The sequence below is a fragment of the Zalophus californianus genome, chromosome 3, assembly GCF_009762305.2.
Source record: "Zalophus californianus isolate mZalCal1 chromosome 3, mZalCal1.pri.v2, whole genome shotgun sequence".
Lineage (NCBI taxonomy): Eukaryota > Metazoa > Chordata > Mammalia > Carnivora > Otariidae > Zalophus > Zalophus californianus.
The window spans coordinates 121,477,611-121,504,610 of NC_045597.1; the positions used below are offsets into that span (position 1 = coordinate 121,477,611).

Genomic DNA, 27,000 nt, shown 5'->3' on the forward strand with positions numbered 1-27,000 from the left:
TCTGACCTCATGGGGTGAGGGGCACTTAGCTAAAATGTGCCTCTCTAGTCCAAGACAAGTATCCCCAACTCCTTCCAAGAGACACATTTTTTTCTTTTGATGTATTAATAGCATTGATGAAGTTGCTGTTGGTTATACCTCTTCTGTTTCTTGCATAGGAGATCATTTTTGCTGCCTATAACATGTCTTCTTATTAAAATCCATCAGATGACCAGACAGTTGTTTCTAGGTTACACTGGAATATAACATGTGTGCTAAATAATGTGAATCAGTAAGCAAAGCCTTCTGACCAGGGATGAATTCTCTTTCAAAAAATCTTTGTTTATTCACAAGTAGAGAGTCTTCATGATAAATTATAGTGCAGGAGATCATAGAAAGATTTAACTTTCCTATGTTCGAACCAGCCCACCCAGTGCCCACCCTGCTAGTGCTGGTACTCCATAGACTCTCTGCTCCCAAATTCTGGCTTCTCTGTGTGTGTATTCTGTTGTTTCCTCTTCCCTGTGGTCCCCAGACTTGCTCTTAGAAATTATTCCCAACTCCCTTGCTTCCTGCTACTCCTTTTTTTGGGTTTTTATTTCCTTTAACCCAGTGCTCCCGAGGCTCAGTTCAGCTCAGTTTCTAAGAGCCCGAATTGGATGCCATTGGCGTAGAGAATAAGACTAAGGCAATGTTTTATACAACTTTGTGCCCCCTCAGCATTATGCAATTTTTTTCTTTAAGTATGTCTGAATCTAATGGGCGAATCTATCTTTTGAATTGTTTGTAAATTCCCTGAGCTTTTTGCATCCAGGATTATGTTATCCTAGGAGTGACGATATGTAACTGAGCAAACGATCTTTTTGTTTTAAGATTTTATTTATTTATTTGGGAGAGAGAGCAAGCAAGAGAGAGAGCATGAGCCAGGGAAGGTGCAGAGGGAGAGGGAGAAGCAAACTCTGCACTGAGCGGGGCTGGATCACAGGACCCTGGGATCGTGACCTGAGCCGAAGGCAGACGCCTAACTGACTGAGCCACCCAAGCACCCCTGAGCAAGAGATCTTAATAGAAATGGACAGATTTAACTTTGGTTGAACACTAAGAACCTGTAACGCATTTGTCTTTCTTTTTTATTTACGCTCATTTACTACAAGGGGTTGTATTGCAAAGTCATACACCATTTGACTTTGTTTTGCTCCTTAACGTTCATGGCCATCTTATCTTAAGTTTATGCTTAAAAGGTTAATATTGCTATTAGTTACTTGGAGACCTCTTCACTCTTCCCCTTTCCCTATTATATAGATATAATATTTACCCAAAAAGATATTGCACCGGGGAAAGGAATACTCCATTTGGTCAATTAACTGAATATCTAACACAGACAAATTATTCCCAATTTAATGTGATTTTCTTTCCACTTCTAAGACTAAATTTATGTAGTGGAAGAAAAATAATGGGGTTGGAGAAGAGAAGTAAAAATACATATAGTACTTTTAAGAAACTAGTCTTTGTTCAGCTTGAACTAACAGCAAAATAATTCCCATAAACTAGAACACTTCTAGTTAATAGAAGGGGATGCTAGGGCTTAAGTAACTTGCTTAAGATCTTTCAAAAAGTATGTGGAAGGTTGGGATCCTGAACTCAGAGCTTATATTCTTGACAACTTGGTCTATAACACAGCCATCACAGATTTACTTGATGTTTGATTTGTACAGCTTTTCAGTCATATTAAATTCTGTGTATTAAAGAATGCAACAATGGACATTTCTAGTGATTTTTCCTTTAGCACCAAATAACTGAAAGACATCAAACCAATAAGATGTCTTCTTCTATGATCTTAAGGGCCATTAACCCTGAAGTTGTTCCTCAGAAGGGCAAGGTAAGATTTCTTCCTATAGCACCTTTCATAAGCCTAAGGAATACTTAGCCTGTCCAGAAAAGCCAAGCCCACTCAGATTGTAAGTAGTTTGCTTGGCTCAGTTTACCATCCTGAGTGAAGGTGCTTGCCCGAGTCTGTTGAGAACACTGGGAATCACAGGAGTCTTTCACTAGCAGTACTGAGTAATAAAGACATAGGCTTTCTCAGTCAACCTTAGAACGTAGTTCAGACAACTGTCTGAAACACCTGTGGCATGGTTTCATGGTTAAGAGTACAGGACCTGGGCAAGCTACCAAGGTTTTAAATCCCATCTCCATGTCTAGCTCTGTAAACTTCAGCAGGGCATTTCTAGCTCTTTCTTAGTTGCTTCCTTGGTAAAAGGGGCATGCAACTGTACTTATCCCATGGGGTTGTTCTGAGAATTACATGGGCTAAAGCATAGAAATCTCTTCACAGTGTCTGGCACATAATAAGTTTAGCTCAATAAAAGTTAGCTATTAATAAATGAGAACCAATACTGTAAGGCCTGTGACTAACCAGTATAAAGATAAGCAACACGATTATGAGTACAAAATATAAAACTGAGAGAGGAAACTACATAGTCGACCAAACATGTTTTCGCTGAGTTTACAAAAATGGCAGTTTGGTACTTCATCAATATTTCATAATTTTTACTTGTACTTTTTGGGGCTGTTTTGGTAGGTGTGATGTCAAAATTAATAGCCATAATGGCCTTTTATATTTATAGTATGCTTGTGGTCACAAAGTACTTTCAAGGCATTCTGCTTTGCAACAACTCCGTGTGATAGGTAACACTTCCTTGTCTTACTAGTAAAGAAGCTGAGGGTTAGAAAAAAAAAGGTAAATTTTTTAAAGATTTTATTTATTTATTTGACAGAGAGGGACACAGAGAGAGAGGGAACACAAGCAGGGGGAGTGGGAGAGGGAGAAGCAGGCTTTCCACTGAGCAGGGAGCCCGATGCAGGGCTCAATTCCCCGGATGCTGGGATCATGACACTAGCCGAAGGCAGACGCCTAACGACCGAGTCACCCAGGCGCCCCAAAAGGTAATATTTTTTAAAAGGCAGAACTGGGATGCAAGCAGAGTTTTTTGTTTTTTTTTTTTTCGTTCTAAATTTCTAATTTTTCTTCCATGGGAGTGTGAAGAACGTAGATAAAGTGATTTACATACTTAACACAATCAGCAGAAACTATTCAGTTGGATTTTGATTGCCTCAAAAATTCAACCACTTCTGCTTAAATAATTTGCAGTGTTATATTTAAAAGTTTTGACACAAATGCACAAATCACTTAGAGACAAAGTTTGCTTTATCCTTATAACTGAAGGATAGGGTCTTGGCGTCATTCTTGCTGTTACTCAAATATAAAAATTATAAGACAAACACAGTGAACATATGCCATTAATCTATTCTTAGCATTCTAAATGAAACTGCTTTCAGAATTGATGTTTTAAAGCAGACTAATAGTTGTTGAACATAAACGACATACAATTTACTACTTAGATATGTACCTCATTCTTCAAATTTCATATAAACTGAAAGTTAAACCCGCTAGTTCTGTAATAATTGATGCTGAAGCACAAGGATAGAGAATCAATGTGAATTTAAACATTCACATTAAAATTTAAAGAATTAAGTCTATTATCTGAAAGTATTCAGATGCTTCTTATAGCTATATATCTAAATATGTTTCTGTCCTAAGAAATACATGGACCCTGAATAGCTGAGATATTCACATGCTTTCTGGAAAAAGTGTGAACCAAATGATCTGCAGTTACTTTCTAGCTCTGTAGCTCTGTGACATTTCAATGGCTTTAGCAGCATCATATTATTGGTGAACTTTATTAAAAAAGAAATCAACTTTTTACATTCAGAGTGGATGAGATCTGAAAACTTTTTCAAAGGTTACTTTGCATGAGCATTACTTTAATGAGTACTCTTACTTTCTAAACAACTGTGATTTCAATGCCATTTGCATTTAGAAAATGGGGAATGTTATCGATTATCCCATATATATTCTAAATAATGACGGTCCCAGAAGGGATCAATAGATCTTTAATATATGATGTTAAACAAGGACATGAAAGTATTACATAATGTTTAACTAGATTTAGAAATGATATTATTATGATGATAAGTGCTCCTACCTCCCGCGTCTTTTAGACAGTGTAATGACACGTGTGCCATTATTCAGTTATGGAAAAGTCGAGCAAAGAGGAAGCCTCATCCAAACTCTTTACTTTCCATTAATTATTCATTCATTAAATATTTTTTGAGAGCTTTTATGTGCCAGACATTCTTTGAGTCACTACAGATACATCTGTGAACAAAACAGAAAAAGTACCCTCCTCATGGCACTAGCATTCTCATATGGGGAGATCGATAAAAGACACAGTAAATGAGACAAAATGTGTAGTACTATAAACAGTGATAAGTGCTGTGGAGAAAAATAAACCAGGGAAAATATTGGTAAGGGACTGAAACTGTAAAGAGGATGGTGATGGAAGGCCTTACTGAGGAAGCAACATTCAAGTGAAGACCTGTGAAGGGGAAAGGTGTTCTTGGAGACTTTGTCCCTGCAGTAGAAGATGCCTCCCTCCCTCCCTTCCTTCCTTCCCTCCTTCCTCCCTTCCTTCCTCCCTCCCTCCCTTCCCTCCTTCCTCCCTTCCTTCCTCCCTCCCTTCCCTCCTTCCTCCCTTCCTTCCTTCCTCCCTCCCTCCCTTCCCTCCTTCCTCCCTTCCTTCCTCCCTCCCTTCCCTCCTTCCTCCCTTCCTTCCTTCCTTCCCTCCCTTCCTTCCTCCCTCCCTTCCCTCCTTCCTCCCTTCCTTCCTTCCTTCCCTCCCTTCCTTCCTCCCTCCCTTCCCTCCTTCTCTCCTTCTTCCCTTCCTTCTTTCCTTTCTTCCTTCCTTCCTCCCTCTCTTCCCTCCTCCCTCCCTCCCTTCCTTCCTTCCCTCCTTCCTCCCTTCCTTCCTCCCTCCCTCCCTTCCCTCCTTCCTCCCTTCCTTCCTTCCTTCCCTCCCTTCCTTCCTCCCTCCCTTCCCTCCTTCCTCCCTTCCTTCCTTCCTTCCCTCCCTTCCTTCCTCCCCCCTCCCTTCCTTCCTTCTCTCCTTCTTCCCTTCCTTCTTTCCTTTCTTCCTTCCTTCCTCCCTCCCTTCCCTCCTTCCTCCCTTCCTTCCTTCCTTCCTCCCTCCCTTCCCTCCTTCCTTCCTTCCTCCCTCCCTTCCCTCCTTCCTTCCTTCCTTCCTTCCATCCCTTCCTTCCTCCCCCCTCCCTTCCTTCCTTCTCTCCTTCTTCCCTTCCTTCTTTCCTTTCTTCCTTCCTTCCTTCCTCCCTTCCCTCCTTCCTCCCTTCCTTCCTTCCCCCCTCCTTCCTTCCTTCCCTCCTCTCTTCACTCCCTCCCTCCCTCCCTTCCTTCCTTCCTTCCTTCCTTCCTTCCTTCCTTCCTTCCTTCCTTCCTTCTTTTCTTTCTTAACAGCAGGAAGGTCCTATGGTTGGAATGGAATGAAGGAAGGTAAAGTGATGGGTTAGGGAGATAAGTGGTAGGTAGTAACCATGGTAAGGACTTTGGTTTTTGCTCAAAATGATATGAGAAGCCATTAGAAGATTTTAAGCACAGGAATGGCCTGGTTTTACTTAACAGTATAGTCTGGCTGCTGAGTTGAGAATACAGTGAATGGGGGCATGAAAGGAAGCAATGAGTCAAGTTAAAACATTATTTCAGTAATACAAGCAAAAGATGATGGGAGCTGGGACCAAAATGTGAAGTGAAGATGGTGAGAGATAGAATCTGAATATGTTTTGCAACTAGAATTCAAAATTAGGTAGCACCAAAGGTGAGAAAAATTGAGGCGTGGGGAGGCTGTGGCTTGACTAAGGATGGTCAGCCTGTTGCTTACTGGTAGAGCTGAGAGTGAATCAGAGGTCTACGACCCCATTGCATATTTCTCCCCAAAACCTCACTCGTATAAGAATTGGAATAACTCATTCTTTGAAATCACACTGGAACATGAAGAATATTATTTAAATGAATGTGTCAGAATGCATTGCATGGTTTAAAATTAAGTGGGAATATTTCAAAGGGTCCCCATGTGTTATATCAATTTGTCCTAAATTTCAAGCTTATTTGCCGGACATGGTAGATCTGGATTGATTTTTGCCTGTTTATCTCAGTAGTTAACATCTGACATTCCATTCCTTCACTTATTCATCGGCTTGAGTGCCTGTTAGGATGCCAGATCCTGGGGGCTTAGCAACTACCTGACTTACTGACACTTCACCCAGGCTGTCCTCAGACACCGCTGGTCACTCTCTCCTTTGTGCTCCCGGGGACACTGATGCAACCTCTCTTGTAATGTTTACCACGCTGAATTACACTTATCTGTTTAATTGCCTGATTGCCTCACGACATTTTAAGCAATTTGAGCTCAGGATTTAATCTTATTTGTCTTTGCATTTTCAGAAACTAACAATGCCTTGCACATAGTAGGCAGTCATTGTAGGGGGAATTAGGCAGTTTTACTTAGAAAAATCTGGCTTTTTGGGACACTTTCTGTTTTTTTCTTTGATCTCATTCTTTGTGAGGTGAATGGTCAATAAAAAGGATCACTGAAAAGTTACAAAATATTATTTGATTAATACCTGTAATTAGGTAAACTCCGAGATTTTGATTGCATAAAATCAAACCTAGGCCAGAAGATGAAAATTACGGTTGATTTGATGCTTTGGGGCAAAGTCTTAATGAATTGGCAATGATTTTTTCATTTGTATCTTGTATATTCACCTTCCTAAAGAAGCTGCTAAAAATAAGATTTATTCCTGAATTTATCAAATATTTATTGAGCACCTATTATGTCAGGATTTTCCAAATGCTGTTTGTTCACAAGATGCTTTTAGGTGGGATGGGGCATTGTTAATTTTTGTTTTTAAAAAAAATTGTTTATATTAATGTGTAATTCATGGAAATTATTTTTTAGGAAAAGGTTAGATTAAAAAGTAAGTTAAAAGTAAGATTAAAGGTAGGTTAGGTTAAGTAGTAAGTTGAGGAGAAATGTCATGTTAATCACAAAGTAAGCAAAAAGAGTGAGGGACATGTACAGATATTAAAAGTTTGAAAAATACTATACCATGAATCATAACGTGGCGACCAAGAGATTTCTACAGAGACTCCTCTCTGACCAGCCAAATGGACTGTGAATTATTTTAGCTGATACTGAAGTTTAGTTTCATGAAGAGATAGCATTTCTTTCCAGTGTTAAGGAGAAAAGGATCTCTTGTTACATTTTATGTATTGCAGTCTTAAGGTCTAACTAACTTTGAAACTTCTCTGTAAGTATATTTGAAACACAAGGACTTATAGGATGTTAAAAGGTTACTTGATCCAACATAGATTTTTTTTCCCCTTTGGGTTTATTTCAAACCCCACCATAACTATTTTAAATAATTGTTTAACTGATGAAACTTTTGACATTCTAACAAATGTTCACATTTGATTACAATATAGTTCTCTCCAGCCAGATTCCTGTAAGAGACTAACACAATAAAATTTGTAACTCAATAGGTTGTATTTTTACCAATTTTGCACCTCTTAAAATATCAACTGGTAATGCTAAATAAAAGCTCCATCATTTTCCCTATTTGCTTTTAGTTTCAGCTGCATAATTTTACAATTTAAAAGGTTGGTCAATAGAAACTGACAAGAGAAACAAAACCAAACTGACAAGAGAAATAAAACCAAATTTTATTTCATTTAGCATCTATTGATCATACTTCGAGCTGTTTAAATATTTCTCTCTGCAACCTCCCATAAAGTCATTTATACCTCGAAGAGAGTTAGAAATTGATGCATAAGCTGAAGGGGATACTAGAGTACTGTTAATAGATCACTTAGATCTCATTTTTCCTCATTATATTTCCGGGAATGTTAGTGAAGGAGTCTTCTATGCCACAGGTTTATGCTTTTGGGATTTCTTGCCCCCCTCAGATCACTCAAGTAATGCTGGAAGGATCAAGGCTACTTGCTGCATCATCTCAGTATCCAGTATTATCTGGATTCTAGGTCCCCCCAAAAACCAAGTGGATGGGACTTTTACTTTTCATGGGAAATTTTTCCTGTGTTGGATATGCCAGATTATTTATTGACAGTTAAGCTAAAGAATAGGGTTTATCAAAATTTAATGTGCATACAAATTGTCCAGGAAGTTTGTTAAAGTTCGTATTTTGTATAGTACGTTTGGGGTAAGGTCTGAGATTCTGCATTTCTAACAAGGAGCTGCATGATGCTTTTGCTCCTTATGTAGGAGACACCCTTTGAGCAGCAAGGATATACCGCAGAGTTGTTCATCATAATGTAGTTGAGGATTACCTATATTTGAATTAGCTGGGGGTGGTGGTGCAATTCAGGATGCAGGTTTTTAGTCCTCAACCTGTTTTTACAGAGACAAAATCTATGGAGATGCCCTTTACTCCTAGGAACAAGCATTTTTAAACAAGTACTCCAGGTTATTTTTACACACATTAAATTAAAACAACAACAACAACAACAACCACAAGTTTGCATTAAGTATCTTGTAGTTCTGTGCTTTTCCTGGGAAGAGAGAGAGGGCTAAGTAGGTACTGGAAGAGTGGGCTAAGAGGTAACAGTGGTTTGCCTTCCTTGAAAATTTGTCTGATGTTGTGGAACATGAAAATGTGCATGTTAGTGTTTCAGAAGGTGCTCTGATTCCTTATTCTTGAGAGTTGAAAGAAAAAAACCCCACCCTTATCCTTTATATTACTTACCTTAGATTAACTGCAGAGTTCTCTTTTAAAACTAGCTGTCCTTATAATCTATTTAGTCCAAAAGATAACTTGCTTTATTTAGAGTATGACCTTGAACAACTTGAAGATAATGAACTCCTTCCTGTTGAGAAGATAATGAACTCCTTCCTGTTGATGTCTTTCTATCACTTTTCATCCCATCTCTTTTCTGCTTACCCTTTAATACCCAGGCCTGCTATCCTTTCCATCTACCTGAAAGCTTTCCTTGGGCGAGCTAGAAACAGATGTTAAAAAGCTTTAAAAATGTTCATCATCTTTGGTGCACCTAGGTGGTTTAGTCAGTTGAGTGTCCGGCTCCTATTCTTGGCTCTGATCTTGATCTCAGGGTTACGAGTTCAAGCCCTGTGTTGGGCTCCATGCTGGGCGTGAGGCCTACTTAGGAAAAAGAAAAAAAAATGTTCATCATCTTTGATTCAATAATTCCACTTAAAAGATATATCCTTAAGAATCAATTGGAAAAGGATTAAAAGATAGTCAAAACAATGACTATAATACAGACTGAAAGCCATCTTTGTCCTCTGAATGCACGATTGGCTCAATAAATTATATCTTCCTGTTGAAATGCTATGTCACGGGTAAAAACGTTGATAGATTCATGTTTCTTGTCACAGAAAGACGTTCTTGATATTTTGTTAAATGAAAGAGGATTTATAGAACATTATGTTAATAGTAGTGATCATATTTAAGATAAATACCATATTTAGTTCACTGATCTGGTCTAATTGATTAATATGGAAACTCTTAATAGATATTTGTTGGCTGAATCAATATGTTGAGTACTTTATATATACCAGGGATTGTTCTAAGAAGTATACTTCTTTCAAATCATTATTTTCATAATAATCCTCTAAGGCAGGTATCATTACCCATATATTATAGAGGAGAAAACTGATGCTCAGAGAGATTAAGCAGATTTTCCGAAGTCATGAGGTAATATTGCAAGACCTGGTTTTGAATGACTTGATTCAACCAATGTCTTAACACGTTTTTTTGGTTTTTATTATTTTAAAAACTTGTCCATATATATCCAAGAAAACGTTCTTAAAATGTTTATAGCAAGCTATCAACAGTGGTTAGTTGTGGTCTGAATGATGGATGATAGTGATGTGTTTTCTCTTTTGTCTATATATTTTCATGGTTCCAAAATGAACATAATAATTTATTATTTCTGTAATAAAATACCTACATTAAAAAGGGTCTTTTTGGTTGGTTTCACCACCATCCCCAACAAAAAGGCTTTGGGCATGTTTCTTTCTGGAAAGAACGAATCATTCCCTTTGCCATGCTATATGTCAAAACCCAGTTCCACTACTTTTTGCTCTTTTTACTCTTTTATAATAATTATTGTTTTGATGTTGTTCTTTCCAACTTCACCAAGTTGGAGAATGTATTTCTTTTTAAAGATTTTATTTATTTATTTGACAGAGAGAGACACAGCGAGAGAGGGAACACAAGCAGGGGGAGTGGGAGAGGGAGAAGCAGGTTTCCCGCAGAGCAGGGAGCCCAATGGGGGGCTTGATCCCAGGACCCTGGGATCATGACCTGAGCCGAAGGCAGCTGCTTAACCGACTGAGCCACCCAGGCACCCCTGGAGAATGTATTTTATTTGTCTTTGTATTTTTAGGGTTAATAGGGTGCCTAGGGGACCAGACATATATCCCAAGAGATTTATCTAATTGAAAAAGAACCTTAAAATAGTAAAATCACTGTTAGTCATTTTATTTTTCTTTGTCCCTTTTCTTGTCCAGTAAATATTATGTTTGTTCCTAGCCCCTGCCATGGCAGAATGAGTCTCCACCGCCCTTAATCTCCTACTGCTAAGAGCAGTAGCCACTAAGTGTAAAAAATCAAAACAAAGCACTTTCCCATCTCCCTGATGGAGTAAAAGCAGTGAAGCCCAAATAATGCTTAGTTACCAAAAGCCACGCCAGGTGTCTAATCGAAAGGGTATTGATTTTAGCTAGTAAATAGCCCTTAATATAGTTGGAACCTGGGATGAATATGCAGCCGGTAATTAGCTAATAAAGCAAACAAGGGCTGGAGAGAACGTGGCGCAGTTGGATAAGCAGCGGCCTGTCATCCAGGAAGCTTGCTTAGGCCTAGGCCCTCCTCATATAGATGATTCAGGTTACCTGTAGGACTCCATGCCTAGTGTTTTCAGCCATTAAATAAGGAAAAAACTATAAACCTATTGCAGGGCACGAGATACAACTAAAAGCAGTTGTAAATGTTTCGCAAATATTACATGCAATAGAAATGCTTCCTGAAGACAGATGTTGCAATTTAATAATCTTAAGTGGGAAGGTTTAATAACTATTTTAGATCATTAGGATAATGTTTAGTGCCCTAGGATAATTATTAAACAATTCTAGTTTGCTAAATCATCTGCTACTCCAGAGAAGCCCATAGCTTGATTAATTCTCACGTTAAGCCACCAACTGCTCAGTCAGACTGCAAAGTGGCAGAAGCCACTTGGGGGAAAAAAAGAAGAACAAGAGTGAGAAAGGAACCAAGTTAGCCACATACCACTTGGAGAAAGAAGAAGATCAAGGACGGAGGGTCAGAGAACTAGGGTGTAAGGAGAAGGGTTAAGGAACAAAGGATCTAACCCCAAGATGGTAAATTAGAGGCTGACAGGTCAGTTTCAGTATCCGAATGCATTGTAACAGGCCTGCACAGAGGTGTTCTTTATTTGTTTTTAGTTATGGTTGCTAATATTTCCTTAAGTGCCAAAAGCATTTTATATAGAAATTCCAGATTTCCAGTTTGTTTTGAAAATTCAGAGTACCTTAGCTAGTAACAACTGGACCCCATTCCCACATGACGATAATGGACAAGAGCTGCATAAAGACTGTTGCTTTTATTTTTTCTAAAGATTTTGATTATGAAAATCTCAAAGCCTACTAAAAAATAAAAAGAAAAATAAATATCTATTCAACTACTACTGCCTCGTTTAACAATTGTTAATATGTTGCCCTATTTATTATAGAATTAAATACCTATATCTAAACATCTCTTTTTACTGAACCGTCTTAGAGTGAATATATTCCTTTATCCCAAATACTTTGACATGCATTTCCAAAAATAAGGAATTTCCTACACAACTACAATTTTTTCTAAAGATTATTTATTTATTTGAGAGAGAGAGAGCGCGAGTTGGGGGAGGAACAGAGGGAGAGAGAGAAGCAGACTCCTCGCTGAGCAGGGAGCCCCACACCAACACCTGGCCCGATCCAGGGACTCCAGGATCATGACCTGGGATCATGATCTGAGCTGCAGGCAGACGCTTAACTGACTGAGCCACCCAGATGCCCCGCAACTACCATATTATTATTATACTGAAAAAAACTCAATCGTTAATTCCCTTGTATCATTTTTACTCAGTCCATATTCAAATTTCTTTATTGTCCCCAAAATGTCTTGTATACTCATTTTCTTTTCAAGCCAGGATCCAATTAAAACACATGCATTGCATTTGGTGGTGTCACGTTAGTCACTTTTACACTAGGTCAGGCTCTCTCCCATCTCCTTTTTTCTTTTCTTCGATGACATCACCTTGTTGGAGGGGTCAGTTGTCTCATGGGCTGGAATTCATATCTAAAGACTTGATTAACTCCAGTTAAACATTTGGGGCAAAAATAATTCAAAGGTCAAGATGTGGTCTTCATATTGCATCACACCGTGAGGCACGTAGTATCTCTTTTCCTAGTTGGTAACGTCAAGTTTGAGTTAAGGTAGTGGGCTAACCTCTTTGGAGGTGGTACGCTCTCTCCAGTTTGCCCCAGACTTCCACCACTCCTTATTCATCTTACATCTAGGCCAAACTCATATGTAAATTTCGACCTAAAGTCTATCACCTGCTACAATCAGGGCTGTGAGAAGAGCATGTAGCCCTGCATCCCCTGGAACAGCAGGCTACAGCCTGGTGCCAAGAGGGCTGGAGAGAATGCGGTACAGCTGGAGAAGCGGCAGCCTGTCATTCAGGAAGCTTGCCGAGGTCTAATACCTCCTCCTATGGGGCATTCAACTTGCTCAAGGAGCTCAACAAATATCCGTTGATTGACTAAAGTCAAAATCACTAAGTTAGAAAAACTGAAAGGAAATTGGGTGCAAGGAAAAATTCCACAGCGCATGCTCCTGTACTACATGTGATTTAGAGAAGACTTATGCCCTTAGATAGGTAGCGCAGATCTCAGGGGCTCCTGGGTCATTACTAGGGATGCTTGTGAAAAGAAGAATGCAGAAGCGGGACTGGGCAGGGGGAGAAGTAGCATTGTGGATACAAGCTCCACAAAGTCTCAGTCACCCTGTCTCTCTCCCCTCCTCCAGCCAGCCGGCCCCCTGCCCCCGGGGACATTCTGGGGTGTCTGCAGCCCATCAGAGTTATCTCCCAGTTACCCAGCTGAGTCTTTATCTCCTTGCTTCCCTCAGTCACCGGGTAAGCGCTGGCCCGGGAAAGGAATGACCTTGAATGAAGTAGTTCTCTGCAGTAGGAGCAAATTCTGAAAAGCTGGCCAAGGATGCTTCCAGTAGCTGGCACACTTAAGTTCTACTTGAAGGAAGGTCTGGGTGCTGCAGTAGTCTGTCTACCACAGACTCCAAAGTTAAAATTTTGTTCTTATCTCTAAATGAAGCTGTACGGACAGTAACTGCGTATTCCTGCTGCTGAGCATTAGTTGGCTCACTGTTAACATTCAAATTACACTCTAATTTTTCTAAAACTGCTTCCGGCATGTCTTTACTTACTAGAAAGCTCAAAAAATATAAAATAGAATGGTCCAGGCATCTCTCAAATTTTAGAAGGATCTGCTATTGGTTGGATGTACCCCGGGGTAGAAAATTGAGTCCATTTACATGGTTGTACATCGCTTTGGCATCTTGAACGAAAAATACCTTGTAAATATCAGTGGTGTGTTGAAGGGCTGGCTCCTCAAGGAGAGATTGGCATTAGTGCCAAAGGGAGCTAAATGAAGGAAGCTGTATTAGTTTCCCATGGTTGCTGTAACAAATTACCATAGGCTTGTTGGTTTAAAACAATGGGAATATATTCTCCCATGGTTCTGGAGGCCAGAAGTTCAAAGTCAGTATCACTGGGCTAAAATCAGTGGTCAGCAGGGCCTCACTTTCCCCAAAGGATCTAAGGGAGAATTAATTCCTTGCTTCTTCCAGCTTGGGGAGGTTGCTGGCATTTCTTGGCTGTGTCTGCATTACTCCAATCTGTATCCATGATCTCACTGTGTAAAACCTCCCCATTACTTTTCTCTTATAAGGATACTCCCGACTGTGTTTGGGATCCACCCTGATAATTCAGAATAATGTCTCTCTCTCAAGATCCTTAATTAAATCTGCAAGCTCCCCATCCCCCATCTTGTACCATTTGCAGGTTCCGGGGAGGCCCCCATGCAGCCTACCACAGGATAGCTTTCATGTCTTTGCTTTAGCTCCATAAGCCTGGGAACTATTTGCTTTTCATTGGGCTGAAGAGCAAGCACACAAATTGTGTCTAGGGTGAGCATAATGATGGAGAAGCTAGAGTTTCACCCTGCAGCACTTTGGGACTCACTGGAGGAAGACCATCCTTGTGAGAACAGGACTTTTGCTCTGTTTCAAAGCCACAAGAGAACCAGGCAGACCGTGAAGAACACACTCAGGGAAAATTGTCTTCCTTCACATTTGACTACTGAAAGATATTTTGAGAACACACATACTCTAAATTTACTAGAAAAAAAAAAATTACGTGTCCTCACACCAGTTTCTAGCTTCTTATCACATGTCAGGTTTGTCTCAGTTCTTAGAAACCTGACCAGGGTTAAAAGTTCGTCAGAAAAGGAAGGGAATCATCTATTTATAGTGTGGTCTAGAGAATTTTGAAATAATAGACTTTCCATTAAATGGTCAAATTTCCCCTTGATGGAAGTTACATTGAAACACTCTTTCTTGTTTTATGCCCCCGTGGAAGAGCTATTTCAAAAAATAAACTTCAATGTGTAACCCAATGATAACAGAACAAAGATTCTCTACTTTCCTATCATTCACTTTTCAGCTTTGCGTGATGCTTTTGCTGATAGAGGAGGAATGGAGATTCACTTTTGAGGCCAAGGTATTTGCTGAGGGAACAGCACCTGTTACTCTCTGGCTGGAAACCTTGTGTGTAAAGTCTCTTCCTCTTAGCTTGGCAGAAATTAGGTCAATGCCCATGTGTTTCAGCCTGCTTAATTAAGACAACATTCTCATTTTAAAGCTAATCATGCACAGACATAAGACCTGACCAGTGTTATTGTTGTTCTATTATTGCTGTTTAGATTTATTCATTTTAAAAAATTCACATTATAACATTACAACCAGTGGTTGAGTTTATTTGAGTCATTTACTGTTGAGCTTCAAGCCATTTCGAGGTTCTATAACAGGTATTCAGATGTGCAACTGAACAAATCTCTGGTTTCTCAGGCTGCTTACTCTTGGCTCAGCCACCTCTCACTGAATCATCACCAGATTTACTCCGAAGAACCCAATTTTCCATTTTGGTTCGGCTCCCGCATCAGAACCTAATACTTAGTCATGGTCTCTGCATGAGTTTCTTGGGACATTTCTGTTTACATACAACCTTCCTGCTGCTATTAAATAGGAGGCTGTGTTCCAGAGTCAACATTATTCATTTTACATCATCAAAATTTGAAAAAGCTTGTTTTCAGGGCTGCTCCGTCCTAGGAACACAGTGGATGCCTGCCTAAGGAAGGAGTTCACCTTTCCTTTACCCTCAAGGCCTTTAAATCTAAGTAAGTTTCCTGGTGCTACTTTATATTGATGCTTTAAAAATTTATTTTAAAAATACTTTCCCAGATTCTTATAAAGCAGAAATAAAACTTAAAGTACCCATTTAAAAGTATATTTAGTATTTTTATTTCATCTTTTCAAGGATCATATATTCACCTCACTCTTGATCCTAACTCTTTTGAGAATCACTGACATGGGGATTTTCTGTCGACTATTTTTAGATGTCTCTAATACTGCTTTTAAAAATTCAAATAACAAGTAGGCAGAGAGGCAGAGATCTACTAAACGAGCTGCTCTAATTGCAAAGCCCCAACATCACTGGCCTGGTCCTGTTTAAGGATTTGTTGTAAGGTTTTTGTGGACAGCATTGTTAATCTTTTAGAAACTCTATATGGTTTTTTTTCTTTGTAAGTGGTAAACTTGAATAGTCTTTGTTTAACATTTGGTTATCTTCTTAATGTTTGTAACTATTGTCACTACAGATAGGATTATAGGTACATACAGTACTTCCAAAATTATGTAAAGGACAGATAGTCCCCAATTTACGATGGCTTGACTTAATGATTTTTTGACTTTACCATAGTGCAAAAGAGGTAAACATTCACTAGAAACCATACTTTGAATTTTGAATTCGGATTTTTTCTTGGACTAGTGGTATGTGGTACAGTCCTCCTTCCTGATGCTGGACAGTGGCAGTGAGCTATAGTTTCTGTTCAACCAGGCAATCTCCAGGGTGAACAACCGATGTACTTAACCACCATTCTGGACCCATTCAGCCATTCTGTATTTCACTTTCAGTACAGTATTCAATATATTACATGAGATTTTTCAACTTTTTATTTTAAAATAAGCTTTGTGTTGGGTGATTCTGCCCAACGGTAGGCTAATGTAAGTGTTCTGAGCACCTTTTAAGGTAGATTAGGTAAGCTATGTTTTGTAGGTTATGTATATTAAATACATTTTCAACTTATGGTATTTTCCACCTATGATGAGTTTATTGAGATATTACCCCACATAAGTTGAGGAAGAGCTGTACTGAGATAATATAACTGAAGAAATATGTGAGCATACACAGCAGTCAGGGCTCAGAATAAGGTGTTTTGGCCCAATTTTGGACCAAGAATCAGAATGCCTCTGATTTATACCCTTAGGGAAGGGAAATGAAATTGGTGATACTTTTGTTGACAACTTATATGTCAGGCCTTTTATATATATTGTCCCATTCTATCCCAGTGTGGCCATTTGCTAGCTGTGTTATGTTGGGCATGTTACTTAACAATTTTGTGCCTCATTTCCCCCATTTTTGTAAAAGTAAAACAAAATAAAATCAGGAAGCCAAAAACTCAGAGTTATTCTGAGGTTTAAAGATTACGAGGACCTTGTTAAGCATAGGCCCTGGCACAGAGTAAACACTGTGTGACTGTTCACTATTAACGTCCTCACTGGTAAGGAAATAAGTTCTCAGAGACTAGAGAACTTAGGTTAAAGAACTTGGAAGAGGGTGCACTTAAAACCCATACACCATTCTCTATACCAAGTAGTTTCTCATTTTAATTTTGGCTGTATGTTTAGCTAATCCTGTAACCTTAAGTAAGTTACTTAATACCGTGGGGCCTTGGTTTCATTGTAAAACAAAAGTGTGGGAGTTAATAACATTTATGGCCCCTTTCAATCCTTATATTTCATAAATATTATTATGAACATTGGTGACCAATGAACACTTGGGGAGAATTTGTTTCTCTCTGGAAATGGGCAGGGACTAACAGTTGACCTTCTGCCTATGGTAGATGGTCATAAAAGATGCATGACAGTATCACCAATGGAAGGTTCTCCCCATGTTGGGCAAAGTTCACCCCCAGCAATGGCATTTATGATGTCCTAGCAGCAGGTAGGCTACTCTCCAGGCTTGGGAAAGGAAGAACTTGTTCATGTTTTTACACTAGTGTACAGGAAATAATCTAAATCCAACTGATAACACTACAAACGCAAGACAAACGAATGATGGGTAAACTCAGGCTTTGGTAAGACAGGAATGATTGAAGAAGGGAAAGCTTTTCAGATTCTGGTAGCCATCTGAGACTGAAAACACATGGCAGTCCTGAAGTTTTCTTAGGCACACAAGAAAAAGAGTTAGGTGGCACCAAAGTTATTTGACACCCTCAATCTGAAAGATGGTAAACATAATTCCATTCCAAATGCTGAGTCACACTTACAATGACAAGAAGAAACACTTAAGACTCTAACTTTCCTGAGGTACTGGTCTTTAGTAGATTGCTTTCTGCTGAAATAATTACTTCATGTTTTTAAATTGCTTCTGGTAAGTGCTTCCCCTCCTACACCCTCACTAAGTTTTTTCCCTTTTTAGCCCTCAACCTGTTTGTTTTTGTTTTAATTCCATGAGCAAAAAGAAGCTGTAGCAAGCGTATGTGTGTAGGCAAGATATTTTTTTTTCATATATATTGTTTGTGGATCTAATGTAATATTTAATCTGAAGATTAATTCCTGAATTAATGATTATTCCCCTCTTCCCCCCAAATTATCTTAATAGTAAAAAGAAATTGTTTAAAAAAAAAAAAAGAAATTGCTTAAGCATATGGGAAGTTACACTCCTGTTAGATAACCTAAGCAACAACCAAACTTTCAGTGTAATTCATGTCACAATAAGCAAGACAAAGGGGAAGAAATAGTCAGGGAGCTACTTTAGGTACCCATAAATAGTATCCTAAGTTTTAAAGCATTATGTGTAAGGCTAAAAGGAACGCTTTATTTTAATATTGTATTCCTTCTAGAAAATATTGATGGAATAAAGAGGGAACAATTTTTGGTTTTGTAAGTTTCTGTGGGTCTTAAAGAAGAGTATCATAAACCCCTGGATTTTGAAATTATCTAGTGTTTATGTTTAAAAAATAGGAATTTTTTTTTTACCACTTTTGTCTTGAAAAAGTGGATGCCTAAGTTATTCTGAATAATTACAAATTACCATGTTTTATGCAGTAATTGGAAGTAACTTTTATAAAAATTTTCTATTTTTAAATTATTTTTCCAGGCCGCAGTTAAGATGAGATGTATGTATAGAGGTTGGGGAAGTGGAGACAGAGGTGGGTTCCTTAGAAAAAGAAGATCCAGAGTGAACTGTAGGTTCATCATGGTTAAGTTTCTTATCTCTCTTGCCCTAAGCCCTCCCGTACATACCTTTTCCTTCAGTGCCTTTCCTGAATTCCACCACATGTCTAGTGTCCTTCTGCTTTCCTTTGGTTGCTTTGGGCCCCAGTTTTGGCAAATGAAATCATGTCAGATGCTTCTGCCTTTTCTCAAATCCTCAAAATTCTATACTTTCTCTCATGTTCTATTCCATTAGGGTCTGACTTGGGTTTAGACGATTATGGATGGTCATAGGTTATTAAGAACTGAATCCCTACTGGCTTGTTAGCTAGCAAGGTGACCAGGATCTGTGGGGAAAATAGTAGGGTCTGGACATAGTAGGGTCTGGAACAAATCGTTCACCTAAATGTTCATTTCAAATCAATAAACACTTATCACACATCTATGATGTTATAGGCACTGTGCTAGGCACCAGAATACAAAAGTAAACAGGTGGTCCATTTTCCAAGAACTGACATGTTCTGGGAGAATCAGTGGGAAGGAAATACAGGACTAGCACCTCAATTCAACCAGACTGTTCCTTTTCTGTGTAACATGTTGCTCTTCTGGGTCAATGTTTGGGATTTGAAAACAATGTGAAAGCATTGGTTTATTACAGGGGTTCTCATTAGAATCACCTAGGGGAGCTTTTAAACAGTTGTTCACAAGCTTTAGTGTGCAAGAGAATCCCCGGAAGGGCTTGTTAAATCAGATAGCTAGGCACCAGCTCCAGAGTTTAGGAATCACATAGTTGGGAGTGAAGCTGAGAATTTGTATTTCCAAGTTCTTAGGTGATGCTGCTGGCTGCTGGCTCCCTTGGCTACCCTTTGAGAGTCAGTTTTAAAATGTAAGGATCTCCAGGTTCAGTCTACAGAGTGGTTCACTTGGTATGGGAGTGGGAACCTGGGATCGATCATTTTTATACCTTCCTTTGCATTCTAATATGAACCCAAGGTTGAGAACCTGGATAGACTGGTTTCCTGAAGTCACTACGCGTTTGGGACCCAATGAATCTACACATTCCTTTATGTCAATTACGATAGTTTTGCCGCATTTAAAGAAATTGACTTAATAAGTAATTGGCTGAAAAAAACCCCACAAACTAATTTGACTGCCTTCCTTTGGAAGGCCTTTCCAACCCTCGCCTAGGTACTTTTCAACACCAAGGTAGAAACCTTACTTGCAAAACTCCCAGAGGTTGTGGGAGGAAAAGTCTTAAAGAAATGGGGTCCATTTGAACTCCATCTGCGCCCTCCCTGGGCCCATTTGGGCTTGTCTAGCCACTTGCAGCTCTAAGTGAGCTGGGCATGCTCAGTGGGCAGGGTCGGTTTTAGGGGGCTGCATCTGGGAAGACTGCTGCTCTCCGCGCCTTCCCCCACCCCCAACACCTGTATGAGGCTGGGCCTGAGGAGCCAATGCTCGGCATTCCACCTTCTGGCGCTTGGGCTTGGCCTTTCCTGCGGGTTCCCGCGCTGACATTCAGCGGGCAGGTGAGGAGGCCGAGCGCGCCTCCAAGAGCGCGCGGGAGAGAGCCGGCGCCAGGGCTTTGGGCTCTGACTGCCGGGTCCCAGGGGTCCACCCGTTTCCTAGAAGCGTTTCTAGGCCCAGGGAAGCCTTTCTGCTGAGGAGGGGAAGCCAGATTCGGGGGCGGGCGGCGAGAAATCAGGTAAGCGTGCCGGCGGGCCAGTGTCTCCTCCGGGACAGGTGGCGAGGGCAGCTCGCGCGCGGGGGGGGGGGGGGGGGGGACAGAGGCAATCGGACACTTCCCCCACATTCCCCGGGCCTAGCCTAGCCCAGACTTTCTGGTCTGCCGGGCGGCCGACAAGGCTGGGCGCAGGGCAGGAAACCGCAGCCTGGGGCGAGGGCCATCGCAACGGCGCGCCGTCGCCCCACCCGGCGGGACCCGCGGCCGCGTGTCCCCGTCTGGTCATGTTCACCCCCTAGCCCCGGCCCCGGCTCCCGCCTCCACTTCCGCGTTTCCCCGCTGGGCCGGAGAAGCCTGGGCCGGAGGAATCCGGGCTGGATGCGGCGGCCGTGCCGCCTGGGCCGGCCCCTGGGGAGGGAGGAGGAGCAGGAGCGGGAGGAGGAAGTCGCCGGAGAGGCGGGGTGCGGCGGCGCGGGGCGCGTCGGGTTACACTGGCTCGGGCTGCTGGGGAGTGACAGCCTTGCGCGCCTCGCCTAGAGGATCAGGGCCGAGTGTCTGGTTCTGGGGGAGGCAGAGACTCCGCCCCGCCCGGAGGAACTGTGTGCTCCTACGCTCCCCTCGCGCGAGAGGATCAATCTCAGGTGTGTGCTTCCTGGGAGACCCCCCCCTTCCCCGCCCCCAGGGTCATCGGGGGAGAGCAGCCCCTTTCTGACCCGGGTGAGTCCTCTAGGACTCCGGTGTTGGGTGGGTGGTGGCGGGATTCTTGGGAAAGATTGAGAATTTTCTCCCCAACAACAGAAGGTGGACTCGTTCTCATGCAGGGTTTAGCTATTTACATTTTGGAGGGCCGTGGGGTGTACAACATTTTGGGCGAGGGTTGGTATCTAATTGAAAGTTTCCTCCAAACTTTTGGCTTATGGATGTCGCTGCTCTGAAGAGAAGGATTGTTGCTCCCTTCTGAAGAAGCAAGGGAGGGAGAGATTCTATAACGGGACTGAGGCTCTCTCTTGAGAACCTTAGGGGCTGGAGTGTGACAGTTCTAGGAGGAAATGGAAAGTGTACACGGATGAACGTAAAGCAGCCTCCTCTCTCCACGTAGTAGCTCCTCTGAGCAAAAATAGATTTGCAGAGTGCTTTGACAGAAAGGTATAGCCCTGTAAATGAAGTGTTGCTGTTACCGCTTGGTCTCTAGACTGCCTTCCACATTATGCTTAGGAGCATTCACTCCCTACCAGCCTTCCTTGAGAATTTGCAAGTAATTTACACACACAAATTCTCAGTCTTAGTGACATGGGCCAACCCACATTACACATCACATTATACATATCACGAGAGAGGCAGCATAGAAATAGCCAACAATTAATTTAGTGGACTTATAAATAGTCTTGTATAAATAGGTGAGAGAAGGAAGGATAAGTTACACTGTTCGTTGCTTTAAACAAAACTGTTAGAATTTTGCATATGTTTCAAGTTCAAGAGATGTGAAGTTTATTTTTGGACTGTGGAGGATAATGGCAAGGGTCACACTGGGGCCAGGCACTTCCTGACTTACTCCGACTACTGTGGCCTCTGAGTTCTATGTTCTTGCAAGCTGTCCAGTGAGAGCTGGGTGCCATTGCCCAATGGATACCATGTGCAGCCTGGGGAACTTTATGATGTGGATGTTGAAACCCCTTTGTGTTCCTCATAAGGACATATGTCAAGTTACAATGCTCCCTTGATTTTTAAAAATCAGCTTTTCAAATGAAGCAGCATTACCTTAGTAAAAACTGGATAAAAGATGGAATTTTAGGTTTGACAAACAACATACACGGAGCTGTCCATTCTGATTTCTCAGTCACTTTGTAAAGAAATTCTGAGCAGCATTAAAGCTCTACTTCCCCCCCACCCTGATTTTTTTTTTTTAAAGAGAGGGAGAGAGAGAGCAGGGGAGGGGTGGAGGGAGAGGGAAAGAGAATCTTAAGCAGATTCCATGCCCAGCGCGGAGCCAGATACGGGGCTGTCTCACAACCCCGAGATCATGATCTGAGCCAAAATCAAGAGTCAGACACTTAAGCCACTGAGCCACCCAGGAGCCCCCCTCTCCTCTGATTTATTAAAAGATGTATTGAGGGCTCAGTAATTGACAAGAGGGTTACAGTTACCAGTTGTCATGGGTTTTACTCCTTCCTCCTTTAGTTCTTGTAACTAATCTCATTAAAGCTATTTAAAAAAAGGGGCGCCTGGGTGGCTCAGTTGGTTCAGCGACTGCCTTCGGCTCAGGTCATGATCCTGGAGTCCCGGGATCGAGTCCCACATCGGGCTCCCTGCTCAGCAGGGAGTCTCCTTCTCCCTCTGACCCTCTTCCCTCTCATGCTCTCTATCTCTCATTCTCTCTCTCTCTCAAATAAATAAAATCTTAAAAAAAAGATTTGACTATCATTGTAAGTAAATCATATTAGCAAACTATCATAACTCTGAAATTATAATATTGGGTTGTTTTCTGTCTTTCATCACTAGAATGTAAATTCTGTGGAAAGAGTTGGTCTGCTTCACATGCCTTTCTATTTCTAATGCTTAGAGTGGTGACTAGTTTATAATAGTACTCAATAAATATTTTCCCAATGAGTGACTGAACTATGGGACAAACTCTAGCTGAGTGTAGTTGGGGGAAGAAAACAAGACCTTGGCCTCAGGTAACCTGTTCAAATTCACTGAGCCTCAACTGTCTCATTGGCAAAATATGGTTAATAGTATATGATACAGCACATGTAAAATTGCTAGTGAGGTACCAGTTAGGTGGTAGACTTCAAAGTATTAGCTTCCTTCCTTCTTATGTATTTTTCTTTTTGTATTCAAAAGGGAAAGATTTGGGCAAAGAACAGATAATTTAGCTCCTGCAGGTTGTGCATGAATTATCCAGGCATTATCTCCTTTACTTTGTGTGTGTGTGATTGAGGGAGAAGTTGGTTCGTGGCAAGCTCTTATTACAGAAGGAAACCATTTTCCAGATGAGTATCTAATTTCTCCTCTTTTTTTTTTTAAGATTTATTTATTTGAGGGAGAGAGAGACAGAGAGCAGGAGCACACAAGCAGGAGAGGCAAAGGGAGAGAGAATCCCAAGCAGACTCCATGCTGAGTGTAGGGCTCATCATGGGGCTGGATCTCATTACCATGAGATCACAACCTGATCCGAAACCAAGAGTCAGACGCTTAACTGACTGTGCCACCCAGGTGTCCCTTTCCTCTTTATTTATTTATTTTTTTAATGTGATGCTGTTTCTGCTTAGGTTTTTCAAAACTTCGGTCATTCTGCTTATCAACACCAGGACTCAGTAGGTTGTCCTAAGCACAGAAGCAACACTTCAGAAAGAGCATTAGATATAAGACACATTTTGGGGTGCCTGCATGGTGCAGTCGGTTATGTGTCCGACTCTTGGTTTCGGCTCAGATCATGATCTCAGGGTCATGATCTCAGAGTTGTGAGATCGAGCCCTGACGTTGGGTTCTGCAGTCGGCCTGGAGTCTGCCCTTCCTGCTTGTGCTCTCTCTCTCTAAAATAAATAAATAAATCTTTTTTTTTTAAAGAAAGAAAGAAAGAAAGAAACACATGCAATCTTGAACAACATGGGTTTGAACTGTGTGGGTCCACTTATACATGGAGTTTTTTCAATAAATACTGCACAGTACTTTAAAATGTATTTTCTCTTATGATTTTCTTAATAATGTTTTCTTTTCTCTGGCTTACTTTATTATAATATAGTAAATATATATAACATACAAAATATGTGTCAGTCAACTCTCTATGTTATCAGTAAAGCTTCTGGTCAACAGTAGGATATTAGTAGTTAAGTTTTGGGGGAGTCAAAAGTTATATGTGGATTTTCAACTGTGCGGGGGGTCAGCACCCCTAACCCCTGCATTGTTCAAAAGTCAACTGTATATTTAACACTTGGCTTCTGGAATGAAGTTTTCTTTAGGCTTGTGTAGCATTACATAGTAGCAAATGCTAGAAAAAGAGAAAGTATGGTTGTCTTGCTTTGGAGAGAGTTAGAGTTTGTTTAACAAGGTAAAACAATTAGGGACCAGCATAATCATATACCCATTGGTAGAATGTTGACGTTAACTATGTGGTTATGCTGGGGAGATGTTAATATGGGCTCAAATAGTTGAGACAGTTTTGTGGTGAAGAGAATGTCATTTCAGCAACAGAGAGACCTATAGTTTCCTGAAGATTACAGCAAAGAGAGGTCATGATTGTATCAAGAATGTTTGCAATTTTGTATTTCAGTGCATTAAAAAGCCAATACAATCCTATGCTTTCAAAAATGAACTTTCTGTGGAAAAGTATGAAAAGCCTACAGTAAAATTCTTTATGTGCACCTAAGTATTACTTTTCACAGTATCTCTGAAGTTTTAAAGCTCAGGAGTGGAGTTAGAAATTGTAACTCCTCATTTTTGCCACTTTTAACACATGTGATACAAAAATGTATCACATGGCCTGCGTGTACTTTATCCAGTTGTATGTAATGGGATATATTTTTCATCTGATATTTCTGGGGAAAATTACTAGTTATTAGGTGTGGGACCCCCACACCTGGCTAATTTCAGGACTGTTATTTTGGGAGATAGGGAAGGACTGAATGGAATTAAACTAAGAAGATTATTAATGTGTTTCTAGATGCTCATCCAAATACTTAGATAATTCCATCAGGACTCATCACCTCTGAGATAAGAAGAAACCGTAGCAATTGTGTCCTAGAGGAGGACCCCGCTAATGAAGGGTGTGTTGTACATTTCCTTGTTGACGTGATGGGGGAAAGAAATGGAGGAGGGAGAGATGATCAGATTCAACTTCAATGATAAAGACAAGGGCTAAGGTGGCTGTAAGCCAAGACATCTCCAGCAACTTCAGAGTAGACCTCTTCCTGTATTATCTGACCAAGGATTGATCTCAGGAACTTTTGAGGAAAAGGAAGCACAGGAGCCAATGGTTTGCATACCTGAGGATGTTTAGGAACCGACTGTGGTCAGATTTGTCTGAACTCTGATTTTGTGTCCTGACATGAATGTGACCATCGTTTTTGTTTGTTTGTTTTTCTTGTTTTCCAGGGTTTTCATCTTTTGTTGGAGATTCTTTGTGTTAAATATTTCTTCCTAAATCGTATATATGCTCTTCTTTCCCATTTTTCAGTTGAAATTTTTATGTTGGTTCTTTCAAAATCAGATTTCTGATTTATGCAGCAGATAAGACATGGTTTCTGATTTTAATGAGGTCAAGCTGTGGTTTTGTTAGTTCACTAAAATTAGTGGGAAGAAACTAATTAATAGAAAATATTTCCCTCCTAACTAAAAATTTATTGTTTTAACAAAATTTTAAAACATTATTTGGGAACTTTTTAAAATTTTTTCTGACAAAATGAGATTGTTACTGATTTAGTTTATTTTTTAATAGTGAGATCTGGGGCACCTCGGTGGCTCAGTAAGTTAAGTGTGGCTCAGGTCATAAGCTCGGGGTCTTGGGATCAAGCCCCATGTTGGGCTCTGTGCTCAGTGGGGAGTCTGCTTCTGTCTCTCTCTCTCCCTCTGCCCCTCCCCCCACTCATGCGCACTCTCTCTCTCACACACACACACACACACACTCTTTCTCTCTCTAAAATAAATCAATCTTAAAAAAATTTAAAAATTTAAAAAAATAGTGAGATCTATTAGGGTGCTTTTTAAATAATGACTTTAATTTAGATTTTTCAGGCCTCATATTCTTTAAATAGTGATGTGTCCTCTGTGGAAGCTCATATTTGATTACCCACTTACATCCTACTATAAAAAGGTTTTATAATATAGAGAGGAAAGCAAACCCCACAAACCATAACAGAGAGGTAGTTTTCTGAAAATGAGTTTTCTAGAATTTGCTACTATGAAATGAGATGGCCTCCCAGTATGACTTAGTGACACTTACTTAGAAAGCTTTATTACTTCCCTTGTATCCAGCAGTGGCCATGAAGACCAGATGGTTCTATGCAAGAGGAACGAAAGTTTATGTTCAGAGTACACATTTTAGGAACATTTTAGTTACGATTTTATACCATTATTATTTCAGTAAGATACAATAAACTTCTAAATGTACTTGAAAAGCGATGAAAATAATATAGCTTAGGGTATGAGGTTCTCAAAAGCTGTTTTCCTTTTATTTAAAACTGGATAAGGAGAGGATGTTTGTTTCATTGTGGTCATGTCAAAACTGCTTTGATCATACCACTTTCTGCCCCACTCTTCCGTGGGTTACTCTGACCTATTGGGTCAAATGCCAACTATTTGTCTTTGAATTCACAGACCTCTCTAGTCATGCTCCAGTATTAAGGTAGTGTCCTTATCTTCCCTGTGATACAGCCACACTGGACTCCGTGGAATTCTCTAAATCTGCCTTATTCCAACTGCTGCCCTTATTTATATGCATGCTCTTCCTCCTACTTCACCTTTTTGAAATCCTATCAAATCCCTGAATGTCCTGACAATTGGCTACCAGTTTCATGGTGCTTTTCCTCACTGCTCTAGTCAGAAGTGTTTTGTACATTTCCTAAATCCTTCAACTGCTCTTTTTATCCACTCTCAAGTCTCTCATTTTCTCTTGTGTAAGCTAATTGTTTGAGAACATGTATCATTTCCTTTTCTGCAGATCATGCCCGGCAAGGTCTGGATCTTACACAATTTTATAGATTTCCCATGCCCAGCCCAAATGCCTTGCACGTGGGGAACACCTAGGTAAA

General features: G+C 40.5%; 1 protein-coding gene across 4 annotated transcripts in view; it reads left to right on the top strand.

Annotated features, from left to right (window-relative positions):
• Positions 1-27,000, top strand: part of GPD2 (glycerol-3-phosphate dehydrogenase 2) — a 212,841-nt gene that overhangs the window by 52,449 nt on the left and 133,392 nt on the right. The window contains exon 1 of one of the 4 annotated variants that reach the window (XM_027589922.1): positions 20,003-20,099. The exons of 1 other annotated variant lie outside the window; for it this stretch is intronic. The gene's annotated coding sequence lies outside the window, so the exon portion shown is untranslated. 2 more of the 4 variants (XM_035726672.1, XM_027589920.2) reach the window with 2 other exon arrangements.